The following is a 7,765-nucleotide window of genomic DNA, read 5'->3' as shown; positions in this document are numbered from 1 at the left end:
TTCTTTCTTTCTTTCTTTCTTTCTTTCTTTCAGTTCTCAGTGTTCTCATTTGTTAGTTAAAGGGATACTGTGCAAGATTTTCCCAACAAACTGTGCATAGACTAATACAAAATAATCCGTCTCAATCATCATCCACAACCCACAAGAAGTGTGTGGTGGCGACTGCGACCCCGCCCTCCACTCGTGCCTTCTTATTTTCTCATTACTTTGCTGCGTTCAGGACACTTTACCAACCCAAGATGTCTGTATCAGACATGCTGGGAGTGAGACTCAGCAATCTGCTATATATCTGGAGTGTTCACACACAGCAACTGACAAATCCTATCGATACTATCATTAACATTTATTGGTTTGCGCTATTTTTCATTAACATTTTTAACAAATTGTGCTTTTAAAAAGTGCAGGTCCATTTCAAAAAGTGGTGGGGACATGTCCCCTGTGTCCCCAGTGAAAATGACACCAATGATTGAAGGGACAAAATACAGTTTGACTGCGAGAGAAGAAACACTGTCATCATTGTAAACCAAATAAAATGGTATATGATATTCTCTTAGTATCAACAAATTAAAAAAACAAAACCTACAGTGAACAGGGATGTAACAGTATAGTGAATATCGCAATAAAACGTGTCTCAATAAAGTGTGACAGTATCGACAATATTTTATTTTATAAAAGGGCTGCATTGTTTTGTTATGTAGTTTTACATACATAATTCAAATATTCATTGCCAAAGACAGTTCATGCCAATGTTTTGCACTGGCTAGTTTGACGTACAAAAAAAAAAAAAAAAAAAAGCAGAAAAACTAATTTTATACAAACAAAAAAAGTTATATATCCCAGTAACAAGTATCGCCTGTCAAAACCTGATTTAAGTATATTCTCACTATTGCACCAAATCTTCAGCTGAAAATAGTCCCCAACAAATCCTCCATGTACGCCTTCTTGAGTAACATTTGCTCAAAACTACATACCCAGCTGTTTTGAGAAATTATTAAAACCTTTTTATAGATGAAAATATGCACTTGTGACCTGTTTTTAAAGATTCATGTGGATGTACTTCCACTATAAACAAATTGGCTTGGAGCTTAAAGCCACAGACAGACTTGGGGGAGTATTGAGAGACGGACTAATGCAATGTTGGTTTTGGTCTTTTCATTGGATTTGTTACCAAAAGAAAAATATAGAGTGCAGCCTTATCCTTATATTTCAAACTTTTGAATGAATTGTTTGTTCGAACTGGTGTAATTTTGAAAAGAAATCCATCAAATACAAAGAATAAAGAGGTTACATAATGTTTCACGGCATTTCAGAGTTTTACAGTCACAAACACACATTCTTCACACAAGTGGAATCAGATAATTGTGTAAAAAGACTGGTAAAAGAAGAAGTACGGATTCAACTGAGGGACATTTCTACCAGCTGTTTCTGTGCAAAGCTAACTGAACCTCACCTTTTCTCCGTGGCTGAGTCTCCCTCTCTTGCCTGTTTTGTCCTGGTACATCTTTTATGTCGCCGTGTCTTGTTAGGTCTGTTGTGCATGGTGAAGGAATCACTTTTTTCTATGTGTTATTGTCCCATCCATTTAGGCTGAAATTAGTCTTGATGTTGAGGAGGTGGTGCACAATGATGCAAAATAAAAAATAATGAAAATGAAAATATAAGGGGTTGACGGTACAGATGTTTGTGCTAAAATGGAGGGAGTAAACGTAAAAAGTTGTCAGAAAAATAAATGGAAAAGTTAGGTACAGATACCTGAAAACTTTAAAGTACAATAGCAAATTATTTGTTATTTCCCACCTCTGCTGTAATTAGCAGCATATTTTCCAAGCAGCATTCCCAACTCAAGTGCTGTGACACAAGGAGAGAAACCTTATTTCCTCTCCCCTTTGCAGAGCGACCTCAGTCTCCCAGCTCAGCCAATCAGATCGACCGGTTGACCCCAATATCCTGGTCCACCCGATCAGAACATCTAAATGTGTTCTGGTGCAATGAGGTCTGCCACAGAGGTGTCACTAAATGCCCTGGTTCAATGATTTTCCCAGGTCCTGTGCTGTTTTGCCCTCGGCTGACTCATTTGCAGGTGACTCACCAGCAAAAGCGGACGACTGCACCGCTGCATTATGGGAAATGTTTTTGATGCACAGTAGAATCAGAGGTGGTTCATTTATGGTTAAACAGTTCCAATGCCAGGGTGCAATTGAAATTGTTTTATTATGTGATTTAACGTACAATTACTACATCTCTGTAATAAAACAAACAGGGAAATACTAACTAGTTAACTATTTACAAACAGCCGATATGGCGCTGCACTGCATTTTATCCAGTCGAATGGCACCTTAGAAGGCACTTTACCACATTTTGACCACTGAAGGGCACTAAGGGGCACTTTACCAGATTTTGTCCAATAGAAGGACATGCAAAAGGGCGCTTTATCATGTTTTAGCCATTGGAAGGGCACCTAAGAAGGCACTTTTCCACATTTTGTCCACTAAAGAGCACTCTAGAGGGCACTTTATCATGTTTTGTCCATTGGAAGGGAAACCTAGAGAGCACTTTACCACATTTTGTCCACTTGAAGGACCCTCTAGAGGGCACTTCACTACATTTTATTCACTGGAGGGGCACTTTACACGCTGAAGGGCACTTTAGAGGTCACTCTATCATGTTTTAAGCAAAGGAAGGGAACCCTGGAGTGTTCTATCTACCTTAGGGTAACCAAGCGGACACTTTTAAGGCATCTGGGGCCACCAGAGAGAGCAGTCCCCCCTCCCCTCTCTGAGTCCACCAGTGGGTACCATGTTTGCATGGTTTCACACTGTGCAGCTGTGTTTTGAAGCAATATATCTTGGAATTAAACAATTATAAGATGTACGTTCACGCTCAAAGAGGTCATAAAGTACACATGAGCACAGAACATGTTGAAGCGTTTTCCTCTGCGCTGCTCTAAAGCTGCTCCATAAGGATGACTCTGCACTAAGCGCCAGGCTGAATTAGTGGGGGAACACTTTAATTGGTGTATGAATATGCAATTGTGCCTCAAATCCTGGGCCTGAAATCAATCAAGTAGACATTCAAGGGCTATTCTGAGCTGCAGCACCTGCACCTTCATATTCTGTGGTCGTTTGTGAGGTTAGGATCCATTTCTCTCTCACTGCAGTCGTGAAACCCTGGGATCTCGCTCCTGTGGTTCCATAGTTTACCTCCACGTCGAGCCAACTGCATGACACCTCCAGCATCTTTATCCGCTCTAACTCCTAATGCCTGATGGTGTAAACAAAGCTGCTTCGCTCGTGCTTTTCATTTGCAGTAGCATGGTAGTTAAATTAACTGCAAATGCTTTTATTTTGTAGCCCTGTGTGGTTCATTACGAGGGGTTCCTGAGAGTAAGGAAATAATTAACATAACACATCTGTTCTTGCAATGACATCATAAGATCCTTTCTTTTATTCCTTGCTGATTTTATTCTAGTCTGAGCATCTGCTGTTCTCCAGTAACTTCGTAAAGCACTCCTAAAAAAATTTAAAGAAGCATTGCAGTTTAAGAAAGATCGCTCCTCTTAATGTGTTAACTCAGCAGTCTCCCCATTTTTAGTATTTGGCAGAAATGGAAAGTGACTAAATGCTCAAATACTGTATTTAACACAATTATCAAGTATTTATATTTGAGTATAAATGAGTTATATGATATTATTCTACTACATTTCAGGGGGAAATATTGTATTATTTTGTAATATTTTTAACCCACTATATTTGTCTGACAGCTATAGATGCTAATACAGTTTTTTCACAACCTGGCAACCCAAATGGTGCTCTAATTCATGGCTTAACAGATCTGTAGAGCATCTGTAAATTATTTATTAATCATTGACAAAACTATTACTTATTAACTATAATAATCCCTTATGAAGAGTGTTTTAATTGTGTACCAATTCAGCATACAAAACATAACTTATAAGATATGTTAATCAACCCAACAATATATTAAATTGTTTTAATTAGCTCCACCTTGTGCAACTGCAAAATAAAAATGCTGCTTAGACTTTATTTTGTCAATAATAATGCAGTAGTATACATGCCATGATAATATATCATTCACAATACTTTTACTTTAGTATAATTTACTGATAATACTTAGATACTTTTACTTAAGTAACATTTTTCAATTCAGGACCTTTATTGTAATGAAGCATTTTATATGCTACGTCTACTTTTTCTGCTATTTTTAAACCTGGTCTGTGTGTTATCTATTCATTTTAGATATTCTGGGGTCAAAATAACTAATAGGTACAGTTTTAGAATTATTTAGAGCCAGACAGATAAATGGATCAGGATATATTATCAGCCTATAGGCCAGTGTTGACCTACCACAGCTATATCTGTATCAGCGTAGATATTGTCCATATTTTTTGGGGGGGGGTTTTCACGATGGGCTCTAGAATTAGTCCAGTAGATCACCTCAGGTGGCAGCTGGGAAACAGGCTGGTACAGCTGCAACAAACATTGGGGGCATTGCCTTGATTGGTTAATTTGTATGTATTATTGTGTTACTTTGGTGATTACAGGAGAAATCTGTAATGTATTTACTGTAATGAATGATGAAATGACCATGATATATCAAACAAACATTGATTTGAAGTAGTCATTGTGTTTTTGTTTGCTCATTTCATGTTAGTTAGAGTTCAAATTAATGTCAAATGAGTAAGTGTCTGCATATATAATTCGTAAGAAATCATTAATAATCTTAAAGAGGGAGTAAATGATTGAACTGTTAAATTAAGCAATATGTTAATGCAGTCTGGTCGACAGTCACTGAACTCAAACTCCAGAGTGTTTATTTTCAGAACAGTGAGCTTTTGTTTTCAAGAGAAGAAGCTTTACATTGACAGACAAACACTTACATTGTTGGACTCGTTGTTGCTTGTTACTGTTAAATAACAGTGTTGTGCTTGTTGTGCGCTCCTGAGCTGCCTGAGCTTCCTTGAGGCAGAGGAGGAGCGGGCTGGGGGAAACTACTTGCTTCAACCATGGATCAAGTACTAAAGAGGATTTCAATCTCTTTAGTATACTGTGTATTGCACGAACTTGCTGTTTAGACTGCTGTACTCATTGTTGGTTGCACACTTGGTCCATATTGCTCCTTTAAAACTAGTGAGGTGGCAGCAGGACCAGGAACTCCTGTGTTCTGCGAGGTAAAATGACTATTTTTGTCAAAGGAGTCTGGTAGCTTTGAAGAGAAATGTTGTTGGACACTTAACAATCTGGATTGGATTAACAATCTGAGCCTCAGTAGCAAAATCAGCCACTTTTAGTGGGCGTACTTTGATGGCGCATTTAACCTCAAAAATTACATTGCAGCCATTGCAGACTGTTTCATGGCTGCTGTTTGAGAAGATCTACTGGACCAATTCAAAAACTTTCTACACCTGTAAGTGATTTAGATATGTATATGTTAAAAAAAAAAGGGCCCAGATTTAAAAATACTGGAATTTCCCTTTAACAGGGTAAAGAGCTGAGTGCTTCTTCTGTTTCTGCTATTCTTTATGATCTATTTTTCTCAAACTCTGTAGGAAAACTGTTGATCCTCCTCTTCTTGGCTCTATAATCGCCTGTTTCTTACTATAGGACTGAGGTGGGGCAGAGAGGATCTTGGGTGGAGGGGTGAGGAGAGTGGGGAGGTGTACGCAAGTGTGCAAAGTCTGGGCAAAAAGCCCAGTGTTTGGCCGCATTTGTAGCCGACTCTACATGTGAAAGCCTTCAGGGCACATCAGGCAAAAGCCCCAGTGTTTTGAAGAAAAAAAAAAAGAACTCAGCCTCTTATTATTGAAGTATCTCAGCAAGCGCGCACACAAACACACACACAAACACACACACCCTTCCTGAACCTCAGTGATGTCAACAGCAGAACCGTGTAGTAGTTCTACCTCCTGGAATGACAGCAGCAGTGATATCTGGCAGACCATCACAAGGTCGTGTCAGCGGTGACTGATGGGAGCTCTGCATCCAGGCCCAGACTGTGTCCAGGTCCCTCTCAGCTCCGACAGCCAGGCAGCAGGCCGGCAGGCAGACAGACAGGCCAGCTCTCCAGCTACATGTGAATAACTTACATATATTAAAATACATGGCAGAGAAATTGCCTCTGAGCAGAGGTCAGAGTGGCTGAACGTGCAGGTTCAACTGCTCCAAACAGCAGAAACGTGCCGCTGCAAGTGCATTTAAAACGAGACAGCTCGGTAGTCATACCGGTAATTTGCTGTTGTAATGACTTGTATGAGGTCTTTGTACTAGATGTTTGTAATAATGCCCTCATTTAATTCTCTTGTGGTCGAGCACACCTAAAAAAAATCAAAGAATGAGGCTTTTTATGTTCTGTATTTGAATCATTGTAAATAAATCCCATAAAAAGACCAAAACTAACAATGAACTGGTCCTAATGTAGCTGTTGTCTGTGTCTAAAGCCTGATTTAACTTGTTTCTATGTTTGTTTATTGTCCCAAAACTATTAAAAACACATCGAGTCAAGTCTGCAACTGAAAATAGTCCCCAGCTAACTACACTTCATACTCCAAATCGAGTAAAGTCAGCTAAAAACTACAGTTCTCGGCTAACTTTACGGGGATAATTTAACTTTCTCCAAAAAAAACAACGTTATATATTTGCAACCCATTTTTAAGGTTTTTAAGGTATTTGTTCATGCATGCATTGTTGGTTTTGGTCTTTTCAGGGATTTGTTGACCGTAAGATTCATTAAAAAGACTGATGGGTGTCCATTTGTTGACAGTTATGCAATTCTCTGCCTGGATGATGTATTTTTTTTTTATTTTTAACAATCATACATATTTATTTAATGGGATTATTTTTTGAGAAATTCAGTGTTTTATTCTTCTACCTGACTTGTTCTATTAGCTCTTTGGTATTAACTGTGTACTATATGTTAAACAATAATCCAAACTTAAACGAAAAATAACAGTTTCATTTAGTTTTCCTCACAGAAATGAATGAACTGCTGACATATAGGCCTGCTGTATATTTAATAAAAGGCTTTCTTACACTTCAAATTCAAGAGAGCATCGTGACCCACAGTGAAGCTTTGGTGACCCTTATCAGGGTCGGGACCCCCTTGTTGGGAACCAGTGCTTTAAGATTTCAGACTTATGTGTTCTTTTTCTATTTTCTATTTTTTTTTTATTTTTCCCAAATAATTTAAGATAAAACTCACATAAACATGGCCATCAGCCTTAATGATCTCTTGTATATTCATGTTTTTATCTTTATATCATGTTATATGTTTTTATGATTAATAAATAGCTAAGTGTCGATAGGACAAATGTTTGGTATTACGAGAAAAATAAAACTAACTAATTAACTTATTGTCAATATGTATGCGTATATCTTAAGGGTTGATTGATGACATGCCTGGTTGATTATGAGATTTGATATTAAACTTTTACAATTATTGTAATCAATATATTTTTATCCGATTGCCGATGAGGTAAATTAATTTAAATATGCGCTATTTTCACTCTGATGCAGCTGCCCCTCTCTCTTTAATAATTTTCAAAAATTTCAGGGATCTATGTTATTTATTTATTTATTTATTTAAATTTTTAGTTAACTTTAATGAATCGCTGAAGGCCACTCTGCACTTTTGTTGCACAGTTGTTTTACGATAATGTTGAAAAGTTCTATTTTAATTAAACATACATAAAGTCTCGTGTTGCTCTAAATTTTAACATAAAGATTTTCATTTTTGCTGCAAATCTATACCA

The sequence above is a fragment of the Lutjanus erythropterus genome, chromosome 15 (genome assembly GCF_056507025.1).
Source record: "Lutjanus erythropterus isolate fLutEry1 chromosome 15, fLutEry1.hap2, whole genome shotgun sequence".
NCBI classification, from domain to species: domain Eukaryota; kingdom Metazoa; phylum Chordata; class Actinopteri; order Lutjaniformes; family Lutjanidae; genus Lutjanus; species Lutjanus erythropterus.
Note: the sequence above shows the minus strand (reverse complement) of the source record.